We start from the raw sequence: 13280 nt of genomic DNA on the forward strand, positions 1-13280 counted from the left end.
GTGTAAAAGTAGTTGCCTTTCCAGGGTTTAGGGTGCCTGTTAATCCCCTGCCTGTGTGGTTATGGAGGTAAAACACATTTCCGTGCTCATGCTCTGTAGCACGCTGCACTGGTGTGTGGCTTAAGCTCCAAGCAACAGAGAAGGAAATATTCAGCTATTTCTTCCTTGGGAGAGTTTTTTTTTTTTTTCAGTGTCGTGCTGTTGGACGCGTGTATTTTGGGGATTAGTGGCTTAATCGACCTTGTAATGGGGAGATCAGAGTGGCATGCAGGCATGGAGAGAAGAGCACACACACATGCTGATACACACATATACTGTACTCTCTCATGCACAGAGTCATATTTAGGCAAACACACTTAAGCACACAAATCTGCGCATCCTTACTTTATTAAAAACTCCTTTATTTCATAGGCTAGCGCGCTGACTGAAGCCCACTACAACCTTCTGCTTCTACAGAGAATTATGTACACACACACACACACACACACACACACACACACACACACACACACACACACACACACACACACACACACACACACACACACACACACACACACACACACACACACACACACACACACACACACACACACACACACACACACACACACACACACACACACACACACACACACACACACACACACACACACACACTAATAACCTCATACTTTTCCCCAACAGCCCGAAAATATACACTTACACCATATAGTGTACCAGAGTATTGGACACCTTATCGCTGTTTCCACCCAGCGCTCCCTGTGTAATATGCTGCGGCTCTGTGGGTATATTGCGTTGCAGACCGAGGGCTCTCCGGGGGGTCAGTGTATTGTCTCAGTGAACAATGAGCACTCTGGCTAATGCTTCTGTGGACTCGAAGGGTCAGCCCTGAGTCACCCTCTCCGTCTATGAATTTCCCACAGTACATGTCCATCTCTCTCTCCCTTTCCCTGAGGCTTTGTTTGCCCAATCTGCCCGGGTCACTTCTCTTTTTGACTGGCGCGGTGGGGTGGTCTGAGTTTTGGGAATGTAGGGGAAAAATGCATGTGTTATCTCATATCAGCGGCAGTTTTGGAATCCAGTGTTGCACGGCTGATAAGATGAACAAACAGTTGGGATCATTAGAGCGAAGACATTGTGTAATCACTGCTCTAATCTCCCGCTAATCCCAACATCTCCAACCAGCCAGGGCTCGGAAACCACACAGGCCCATACACCAGTCCAATAACCAGGCTTCTGTACACACACTCACATTGCACACATCCACACACCACATACACACGTTATGCCACTCAGGCAACATAAACTCTCAGAACAGAACAAAAACACATGCAAACAGTGCAGCCGGACAACACACACACACACACACACACACACACACACACACACACACACACACACACACACACACACACACACACACACACACACACACACACACACACACACACACACACACACACACACACACACACACACACACACACACACACACACACACACACACACACACACACACACACACACACACACACACACACACACACACACACACACACCGCCAACTCTCTCCACTCTTGACGTTTTTTTGTTTCTAAACTAATAACAGGCTGTGCGCACATGGCCAACCCAGAGGAAAAAAAATCAATACTCTCTCAGACAAAATCAAGATTTCTTTTATCCTTCTATTTATTCTCTTTGGCTTGCCCACATTGCTTCGTTTCCCCTCTCTCTCCCTCCCTCTTTCCTCAATCGACATCAGCAACTTCTTAATCTCAGAGGAAGTCCTTGGAGCACCAGGCACTAGTCACTCACTCCACTGGCAGATCTTTGGTGGTACTTACCCTCTGAGGTTGATCGATTAAAATAATAAGATATTTTCCCAGGGTATTCAGCTTGTCTCCGTGACCCACACCACTGTCATCATGGCCCAGTTCATTTCCAGTCATCTGTGTGTTGCAAAGTCCACCTTAACAACAGCAGCTCAAGCCTCCATGTACGGGCCTCTACATTTGTACGAATGAAGCCCCTGCATCTGCTTCAACTCGCTCATTGCCCCAGGACAAGAAAATCCAGTCACAAAAGATAAACTGGGACTGAAGACCGCAGAAGATGGTGAAATACCCAACCTTCCTACTGTGCGCGCACACACACACACACACACACACACACACACACACACACACACACACACACACACACACACACACACACACACACACACACACACACACACACACACACACACACACACACACACACACACACACACACACACACACACACACACACACACACACACACACACACACACACACACACACACACACACACACACACACACACGACAAACAGAGAGAGAAAAGGAAAAAGGCCAGTGAGGTACTCAAGGGTAGAAGAGAATCGAGCAAAGATGTTGAAACAGCTTCCAAACCATCCATGCTGCCATCTTTTCATCTCTAATGGGAAAGACAAATAGAACATCTCAGTTTGAGGTCTCTTACTGATGGACAATAACAGGAAAAAGTATCCAAACAGAGGAGCAGCTGAGGATGAGGAGCAAAGGAGGAAGGAGATAGAGTTTACTTTCTTTTGGCTGCAGTGATTGCACACTGGCAGGGAGAGACGGAGAAGTGCTAAGGCTTCGAAGCGAGAAAGACATGGAGAGGCAGATATAATGCAGCATGTTTTTTTCCTCTTTTTCTGTGAAGCTTTGGCACCATCAGAATGCCTTAGTCATGCCAATAAAGCCTGTTTGAAATTAATTGAATTGACAGAGGCAGCCAGTGAGACAAAGACGGTGAAGAGAGGGGAGAAAGGTGTCAAAACAGGGAAAAGGAAAGCTCGTTACAACCCAGTTTTTTTGTAATACATAGATCTCGCATTTTGTCTCTGCAGTTTGTTTTAATTATTTGAAGTTGGAGCTTAATGAGATCCCAGTGGTACTACTATATCTAAGAATGAGGGAAAAGAGAGAGAACGACATACAAGAGAGATGGGAGACAAAAAATCTCGGGAAAAGAGGGAAAGAGGGGTGCAGGCAGGAAGAGAAACAGGAGGGAAAGACTAGGTTAGTACAACAGAGGAAGTGTAATGTTGGCAGAAGAGGACACAGGAAATGATACCACACTGCACCAGCTCACTGTAAAGTGCATTACAGCTCTCCTGTAGAGCTCAATAGTTGCTTTTTATCTTTGTTCTGCACCCATTCTGATAGATGTAGATCCAAACTCCTGGGAAAAGGCAAAGGAATGTACAGCCAGGCTGGTGTAAGCTCAAATAAGATGAAGTCCAATGCAGATTGCATACCTCAACCCTGGCGGAGAGAGATTGGCCACAGAGGCGCGGCACCCGGCCAGCTCTTTGTGCCGAGCAAAAGAATGGAAAACAGATGCCACATAAAATGCCCTGGCATGGGGGCTGTATATTGATTCATTTGCTGTATGTTCTCTCTTTAAACAATGCTGCTTTATTACTTAGCTAAATATGCTGTATGGTTGCATGAGCATGCACACACTGTAGAGTGTGGACTGTGTGTGAGCGTTGTGTGTGTGTGTGTGTGTGTGTGTGTGTGTGTGTGTGTGTGTGTGTGTGTGTGTGTGTGTGTGTGTGTGTGTGTGTGTGTGTGTGTGTGTGTGTGTGTGTGTGTGTGTGTGTGTGTGTGTGTGTGTGTGTGTGTGTGTGTGTGTGTGTGTGTGTGTGTGTGTGTGTGTGTGTGTGTGTGTGTGTGTGTGTGTGTGTTGATGTGTTACTAAGCTTCTTTGTGTACATACAGGAAGCCTGTTCCAAAAATGTTCTCCCCAGTTAAGCAATTCAAAAAGTGGAAAAACCAGCCCAGTAGCAGGAGCAGTTTTAAGTGTCTGTGATTAAACTGCATATTGCTCCTTTTAAGATCCATAGCTAGATATACTTCCTGTGTAATCTCTAAAATAAGTAATTCTTCTCTGCTACTTGGCAGCCTCTTGCTATCTGAAGTACAGGAAACAGGTGAAGGCCCTCCAGAGATATAAGATCAACTACTGAGCTCCATACTACAGACCTAGAGTGACTCATAAAAACAATCTGCCTGTATTTCTCATATAAAATACAGACCTACTTACACTTCATGCAGCCCAGAACTGTATGACTTTTATTTTATAGGAGTCTGTCAATCTTAACATGTTCTTTTTCTCACCTTAAGTAATGGCCTCACACGTGGCTCTTAGATGATGTCCCCCTCTCTCTTATCGCCTGCTTCCACTCTCATACCTCATATACTCGTTACCTTCAACATCAGCAAAATCTCATAAATGTCAAGCTTTCCCTTTTACAGAGTAGGATATTGCTTGACGTCCACCATCTCATGTCAATGCTAAGTCCCTGCGAAGGGAGGAGTTTGTGTAGGTTGTTTTTTTCTGTTTTGTTGCAGTGTCAGAAAAGGCTGAAGGGGTAATGAAAAGGTATGTGTGACGAATTGAGGCAAAGGGCGAGGAGGCAAGCTGTGTGGCAATGAAGAGAGGAGAGGAGATGAGGGCAAGGCAGAGGGGGGAAAGTCTGGGAAAAAAATGCAGAGTTGAAGGGTTTGGAAGAGCAGAATCAGCACTTATGCAAACACTCTGAGGAGCTAGCCCCACACATACACATGCACACACACACAAACCTGTACACAGCAATCCAGCGGGTTCTGCTTTAGCACCGTTACGAATATCTTCAATATCAGGATGTCATACTGGGCAGAGTAGGCTCTTGGAACAGCGACTCCCTGTTGCGCTGTTAGGCTATTACATGGTCTAACAGAGCTTGACTAATAACATGGACCGGATCAGCTACTTCCCACTTCCTCCTCAGATCATCACGTATCACAAGAGTTGGGGCATTTTTACCACCCACTCATGCCAGAAAGCTCTCTCAACCCTAATCCTACACACAGAAACACACACACATCTATTCTTTATTTTTCTCCTGCAAACCTCCTAACTTCCCATACACTACATACAGCCAATAAAACATAAATCAATTGTTGCCAAAGGTCAGTTGGCCACCATCCACTGTCAGTGTTTTATTGTGCTTTGTTTGGCTGTTTGTTCCCGTTAATCTATTTGAATAGCTGTGGGGGCTTTCCAAAAGCATTTCCCGCTGAATTTACTGTCTTGGTGGCTGAGCACACATCTGTCTTTTCCTCAAACAGAATTCACACCCAAATTCACAGTCCAAATCCTACGCACATAAATACCTCCAAACCCCCAATCCCCAAATCCCTGTTTAGTCATTTTGTGAGCATGCGTTTGTATTGGTGCAGTGTGGGGTTGAGATGTTTGCCACTGAATTGAGGATTTATTTTTTCCAGTTTTGTGCTGCTGATTGAATCAATTATATCGAGTAACCTGAGCGATAAAGAGAGATGACACGTGAAAATCATTGTATTAAACAGTAAAGTGTTATCGTATCTCATAATGTTGCAATTGCACCCTGCCGACATGTCTCCCTGATTAGGTTTCGTGCACTAATGCTGCTACCTTAGCTTTTAAAAGAGATCCTTAAGGTTTTGCTTTAGCGCTTTCTGTGGCACAAAATGAGTTTAGAACAACAAGGCAGGGAAAGGGAATAGAATTGGTCGCTTTCTTTCTACAAAGAGAACTATGCTCTTCTTCCACAGCCAGGTAAAGGTGGTGATTTGGCAGTCGCTTGCAAAATAAACATGAGAGGCAGTACTGCAAACACTTGAATCACTACACTACAGATGTTCTATGTGTATAGGTAGTGCCAGACAATGCACTTTGCTTCAGGTGGCACAAGATTGCACAAGACAATGGAAATTGACACTGTGTGTAGAGAAGGAGGTCCTTTGGGAGATATAATGGAACGCCATTAAAAGAGTCACAAGCACCAGGCTTTATTGCAAGGGGTGGCGCACTAACTGCCAAGTGTGTTTTCACCAAAATGAAGCATTTAACACAAGACATACCCGCAGGCATAATGTCTGTCGCTCCCCGTCTGTCTGTCTCTCTCTCCCCGTCCCTAATACCCACATGTCCACACCCACATGTCCACACACACATTCATTCACACACTCACACCCTCCTGTCAAGCCCCTCCCCTGCCTCAGCCCTCCATTTTTTCCCTCCATCAACTCAGTGACACCCAGCAGTGGGCCGTGTCATTACAGAAAAACAGAGCAGGGGATGGAGGGAAAAAGGAGGGAGGAACATTGCAGAAAAAGGAGGAATAGAAATTGCGAGGGTAAAAGGGATGGAATTAAAGTAGGGGTTAGGAGGGCAGGAGCATGAAAAAAGATTGAGAGGGAGCAAGTGGTAAAGTGAGTGAGAAGTAAGTGAGGGACATGTGAGTGATTTCCTCAATGTCATGAGGCAACATGGGGGCGGCTGCAGCTACGGGTGAAGGAGCGGTGAAGCAAGCTTGATGGCCTACACATCTGATGAGAGGAACTGGGCCCCAGAAAGAGCTTAATAATTCAAAGGGAGGTGGAAAGAAAGAGAGTGGAGGAGAAGGAGGTGACAGAATGGGAGCTGCTGGCTGACAGGTGTTTAGAATATACTGTATATAGAGGGTTGGAGGGTGAGAGGGTGAGTGTTGATCGCCCACGGGTCAGAATTTATCAATCAACAGCAGCGCCACTTCTGCTGCATGTGGACAGCAGACGTGACAGAAAACACCTTAACGTTGTGCCAGTGTTTGTGGTCCAGAGGCGGAATTCCTGGCACAGATGCAGCGCAACGAAATCTGTCGTGCTTTGTTCCCAGGTAAGCTCTTTGTGCAGGACATCACTCTGGAACAATTCATTCACACTGGCAGCCGCGCAGTATGGCCACAATCAGAGCTGCCTACAGCCTGCAGTGCAGACACAAGCAGAGGAATTATACTCTTATGAAAACCACAGGGAGTCCATTCAGTGCCCCAATGCTCAATTCACAACTCCATTCTATATAGTAATTTGTCTGAGTCAGCCGGCACAGTATTCAGAATAAAAGTGAAAAGAATGTGCTGCAGATGTAGCACAGTGAACTTCCATTTGCTTAGTGAAAGGTAAGACACCCAGCACTTACATAGCATGTAATGAGGGCGACACAGTAAGAAAAAGGAATGAAGGGACATTAATTCAGAGATTTTGCTTTAAGCTAAATTAATGTTGAGCAGGATGAGAATTAAAAAGGAGGTCACAGTGGGTGAAGCTGTGACAAGAGGACAAAGATTAGAATTATTCATAATGCAGTAGCTTTAAGTGTAATTCTAGGGGCCATATTCTATTCTCACCATGTTGAAAAGTTTAAGAAATCTGGAATTGTTATAAGTTGGATGATAATAGACAAGCTAATTAGAAGCTTACTTTAATTAAGCAATAAGCAACAAGATCATCTCAGCCATTTCTCCAACCTCTAATTTGAGCGAAGACATTCATTTATGTGAAAAACGGTATTCATTTTCCCACACACATAAATATTCATCTTAGACACGCTCAAATGGTGCTTTTCAGCTTGATCGTTTTCCTGACATTAAAGCTGGTGCGTGATGTGGCTGCAGTGCATCCTGCTGGTTGAGCACAAGCACAACAAGCTTCATATCCTCAACGGCTGTATATGACCAACTCCTGCTTTGTATATAGTTTGTCATTTAAATCAGGAGCTCCCTGTGAACTCAACTCTGATTGAAGCTAAACTGGATGACCAGGGTGATTTCAAACAGGATTTATATAACTTTAAACTTGGTTACTTTTCCCAGCTCAGAGACTAAATTTAATCTTTGACTTTTAGAAATGGCAGATTTTGAATTATATCAGACTTGGCAAACTTGTCTTTTGTCATCACATGACTAACCTACCAATGCAGCGTGCTTAACTGATGAGACTTAAAAACTGTGCTATTGTTGTTCTTGAAGAAACTCCTGAAGCAATTCCTCTGGCAAGCGTTGATGTCTAAATGAATTATTCACTAGCCATTGTACACACACAAATACTTTTGCATGCAGTTCTTACTGTATGTAGCAGTTGGGACAACCAAGACTAAAGACAAAGCATATGAAAATCCACATCTCTTCATGTTTCAGATGTGAGCTTGAGATTAATTTTAAAATGCAAACAAATGCACAAACAGCTCCCTAACTTGGATCTGGGATTTGAGAGTGCAACCAATATAGGCTACCTAGCAACAGTAGTTTCTTCTCACAATATCTCACAGTACTTAGTCATCCTTGATAATAGGTGTTTTATAAAGTAAATCATTATATTAAATTAACCACCAGTCTTTGGCATTTGCTTCTGTATGATTTAATTGTTATAGCTATTTGGCTTTCTTACTCAAGAGTCTTCCCAAAGTAATTCAAGTTTAAGAGAGTAAGCTTATTTCTCGAGCCTTAGATCTTAACTATTTTGCACCCATGACTCCTTAAAGACCTCTGGGTGCAACTCTGTGATATCCAAGCATGGACACAACTAATGACATGAACACCACACTACACTATTGAGGATACTGCAATGCAATTTGTTCTAATGTTATCATGTATAAGGATTTGATCATTCATCCCTTGAGCAGCCCGGCATCTTTTTGTTTATAAATGCTATTCAAAAAGCGAAAACACATTTACTTTTATACTGTAGGCCTAAACGCTCGCAATCAAATTCAGACATAATCAGGTTCAAATGCGTTTCATGCAATATGAAGTACATCAGTCAATCATTATTAACTTAGAGATGTTGTATGGGTCTGGAGGGCCTCACTTCAAGACAAATGGGCCATCTCGGGATGTTGCTGACAGTAGTGAATGCTTAAATCCACATTAGCACAGACATCAGTGCTCTGTAGTGTGCAACTGCTGAGCTGTTAGTAGTCCAATCTGGCTTCAAATACACTACTTATTCACAAAGTTTCCTGATAATATGAACATTATATTATGTTATAATGACCACATCAATTTAATTAAGTTGTGATAATTTATTTCATTGTCCGGACCGAATCTTAAAACTCCAACAATAATATATTTGATAAGGCTTAACCCTCTCCTGACAGCCAACACACAGCCGTTACAGTGTTCAGATGAGAACATAAATATCCTCATTATTAACCATTAAAAAGCCTTAAACTACAATCCGTCAACCACCGTTCATCAATTGGACGTTAAATAGAATACATGTCTTAAAGTTAATCTGGCTAATAGCCTTAAAGACGTTAGTAAACAGTATTTTATTAAATATGTCCACAAATATATTGAAATACAATAAACTATGCATCACATATAAATCTGGGTGCAGCAATAGGATGTGACAGCTTTAATGGGGGTCTTATAATGTCTGAGAATGGGGCCATTAACATGATTACTGATGTATCCGACATAATGCACTATTTCAAACGAAAGTACTGTTGTCTAGAATATGCAAAAAGCATTGAGACTTACTGATATGCATGGACTTTTTACGAATCATAATCTTTACATCAACAGAGCAACAAGGAAAGGTTGAAGATAATTTCTCGTAAGAGGAACACTCATTTTAAAGTGTTGTATGGTGCTGCACAATTTGAGAAATGAAAAAACGGTAACACCTTGAAAACTATGTATTTAATACATTTTGTGATTCATCCTCAATATTAAATTAGACTGACACTTTTTTTTTACCAATATAAATTGAATGTTTTTGCTAAAACATTAGGGTGTTTTGTCCCAAATAGGTTAATTGCTACATTTCTCCTCCTGAGGATCAATAATGTAGATCTGTAAAAGTCAATTTCCGGTCCTAGTATTATCTGAAGTAGCTATAGCTTTGGCATGCATTCCTGAGGGACTGGCCGAAACCTTAGGCAAGAGGAGGAAAGTAGTCCATGTGGATAAAAGCTTTAGAGAGGAAGCATTTTTCACTGTTTTCTGAGCACATCAGGGACAGAGTGTAACCTCGGAGGCTTGTGCAGCCTCTCTGTGATATACAAAAGTCATTGTGGATGAAGTTCACCAAGGCCAGGTACATTTTGCATTCCTATTCAAAGACCTGGGGAGGTGTTTAGATTTGAATAGGGATCCAAGAGTCTTATAAAAGTACTCTATGTTGCTGTTCACTCTCCATCTGCAAATGATCCAGCAGACCTGAGTTGTTGTTTTTTTGTGCGTGACAAAAGACAGCCTCTCCTTGACTGCCTGGGTAATGACAGTGCAGGGCAGGATAATATCTGTGTCGTGTCTCTAATTCGGGGTCCGACTGAACTGATTATTCAGACCAGATTGCATTGGAAGATGATTCAAAATTCATCTATCAATTTCGGAGAGGGTGGCTTTGAGCCTTGGAGCAAATTAGACGAGTCCAGTTCAATCTCTCTGTGGGGAATTAAAAGGGCATCTGCCACTGCACAGATCTCTATTAGCAGTAAAATGGCAGTCTTCCATAGGCTCCAATCTAGACATGCATGAGCTCACGTCAAAAAAAGACTGTTGAAAAGACCAAAGATCTGTTTTTCAGATGATGGTAGGTTGTTGAGGACTATTAACCAAGTAGGTATGTAAAAAAGAAAATGACTTGCAAACAAAAATGAAATAACAAATAGGGTTAGTTAAAATTGTAAAAAGAGTAAACATTACTGTGTTACATTTTGAAAAGAGATAAGTGTGTAAATAAAGTAAAATGATGATGACAATATACAGTATGCTAAAGAAATACTACACAGTGAAGTGTATAAACATGTACACACTGAATAAACAACATAATATTCAATTGCTCTTTGCAGCCTGTGAACACAACTGATGATTAATCATAAATACACAACGACCTTCCTCAGTGTAGACAGAATAACACAAATTACCAACAATAAAACGGGTGCAAGAGGCCTTAACAAAAAGCCAAATGATAAATGTTCTCATCATAACAAAGACAGAAGATGTACAGACCAAGTCAATAAACAATAACAGCTCCAGCCCACTGAAAGAGGTTCTGCTATGATAACACAACGCTGTTATAAGGCAGTGGTTGTTTAATAACCAAACTATCATTAAGGTTGTTGCACACTCACTTGTCTTCGTTCAGCCATGTCCATGTGCATCGCGAACTCCTGCACAGTCTGCCATGGCTCCCTCGTTTTCCATGCGACAGATATAACAATCCACTCAGGCCTCTGGTTCCCTCTGCGCTCCTAAAGTTTGGGGGTCAAAGAGGAGTTGGGAATCTTTGTCACGACTTTGACAAATATTATTAAAATCAGCAGAAAGTCGAAGATCGTGGAAGTTAAAAATATGGATGCAAGAGGATTTTAGCTAGTTTCAGCATGCAGGATGTTGCGTACCTGTTGATTTGTGTCACTTCACTGGGAGGCACATCCTATCAGCACATGCAACCATTTTTTCATGCCAAGGCACACTGCCTCACATGTCAGTGTGAACGTCTTGGTTAATCATAGTCTGGTTATTATAGATAGGCTTGTTCTTGTTCTTTTTCTTCTTCTTCTTCTTCTTCTTCTTCTTCTTCTTCGGTGGTGGATGTGTGTTTGAAGAGGGAAGAGGGAATTTCAACTTTAACTCTTTTGTTTCTGTTTCAATCGTTTCTTTAACTGTATGATCTTTCGTTGGGATTTTAGTACCCTTTGCAAGTACGGTTAATTTGTTAATTTAGTGTTTTTCCGTGCCTCGTGGCGGGGATGGCGTCCTCCGGGGCGCCGCCGGTGTCTCTGAGACACGGAGTGCGGCTGGTGGCTCAGGCCGCAAGCACAGTGGAGCAGGTGCTGCTGGCTGTGGGGGATCAGGTCGGTCATGTAAATATATCCTATGCTTCCCGCATGAACAAAGCGGTCGTGGTCTTTTTGAAAGACCAGAAATATGTGACGGAACTTATCGAGAGCGGATTAATGGTAAACGAGGAATACATTCAAGTTTCACCGCTGGCGACACCGTCCACGCGGATCACTGTGTCTGGCGTTCCTCCGTTTATCCCGAATGAGGCGCTGGAACGGGAGCTGAAGCGTTTTGGTAAGTTTGCCAGTAGTCTCCGCACTGTTGCTCTGGGGTGTAAGGATGAAAAGTTAAAACATGTCCATTCTCTGCGGAGACAGGTTTTCATGTTTCTGAATTGTCCCACTCAGACACTAGATGTGTCCTTCCGGGTGAGGCACGAAGAGGGTTTTTATATGGTTTATGCGAGCTCAGGGAGCGTAAAGTGTTTTGAGTGCGGGGAGTCGGGTCACAAACGTTTTGCATGTCCACAGAGACGGCACGCCGCTCCGCCGGGTGCGGCTGGGCCCGGGGCCGCCGAGCCGGAGGCAGCCGAGCCGGGAGTCGCTGGGGCGGCCGGGTCGGGAGCCGCTGGGGCGGCCGGGCCGGGGGCGGCCGGGCCGGGGGCCGCTGGGGCGGCCGAGCCGGGGGCGGCCGGGGCCGCGGCAGCGGGACCCGGTGTCGCGGAGGCTGCTGCTGCACCCGCCGGGGCCCCGGTGGCTGCGGAGGAAGTAGGGATGAATATCGTGAGAGATGAAACAGGGACTGTAGAGAGTGTGGTGAGTGTGAGAGGAAAAAATGTGGAAACAGGTAAACGGGTGAGAGATGATGTAGCAGGACAGGTGAGGACTGGTGCTGTGGGACAGGTAGAGGCTGTTGGCACACAGAAGGAGCTGCCGTCTGGCTCTGGGCGGCAAAAAGAGCTTCAACAGGCTGCAGACAATAATGAGGTGAAAGAGATGGACACAGACGGTGAGGGGGATTCTGACTGTGGTTCAGTTGCAGATAGTCTCTCTCAGAACGCAGAGATATATTCTTTGGAAGAGATTAATGTCTTTTTAGACGAGTCTTTTGGCAAGTCAGTGGAAGTGAGAGATTTTTTCCCTGACATTGACAAGTTTCTTCATACAGTGAGAACTCTTCAGAAAGTTGTAGGGTTAGACCTGCTGGATGAAAAGAAACGTTATCGTCTCAGGAGGCATGTAACTGCTGTGAAAAAAGATAGGACAGGAAGCAAAAGAGGGAAGAAACTAAAAAGGTCTAAATAATTTCAACATGATCATGCAACACTGGGTGTCTCCTCTCTGCTGTGTGTACCTGTCTGTTCTTTCTCTCTGTCTCCTTCCTCTAATGCAGGCTTTAAGGGTTGCTTCTTTGAACATGAACGGGGGTAGAAGTGCACAGAAAAGAGCTTTAGTGTTAGAAGTCTTTAATCAGAAAAAATTAGATTTGATATTTCTGCAGGAAACGCACAGTGATAGCCTGAATGAGACGGACTGGGGGATGTGGTGGGGGGGTCAGTATGTACTCAGTCATGGCTCAAACCTTAGTGCTGGAGTAGCTGTTTTATTCTCCCCCTCTCTAAATGTAAAGATTTTATCCAG

General features: G+C 43.8%; 1 protein-coding gene across 2 annotated transcripts in view; it reads right to left on the reverse strand.

Annotated features, from left to right (window-relative positions):
- The window catches only part of adgrl1a (adhesion G protein-coupled receptor L1a), a 151747-nt gene extending 140334 nt beyond the window's left edge, over nt 1-11413 (reverse strand). For both annotated transcript variants that reach the window (XM_079642929.1, XM_079642931.1), the window contains exons 1-2: nt 11256-11413; nt 10986-11105 (exon numbers count right to left, since the gene is read on the reverse strand). The gene's annotated coding sequence lies outside the window, so the exon portion shown is untranslated. The remainder of the gene's footprint in view (nt 1-10985; nt 11106-11255) is intronic.
- Between the last annotated feature and the right edge of the window lie 1867 nt (nt 11414-13280).

The sequence above is a fragment of the Notothenia rossii genome (assembly GCF_949606895.1).
Source record: "Notothenia rossii genome assembly, chromosome: 8".
Classification (NCBI taxonomy): domain Eukaryota; kingdom Metazoa; phylum Chordata; class Actinopteri; order Perciformes; family Nototheniidae; genus Notothenia; species Notothenia rossii.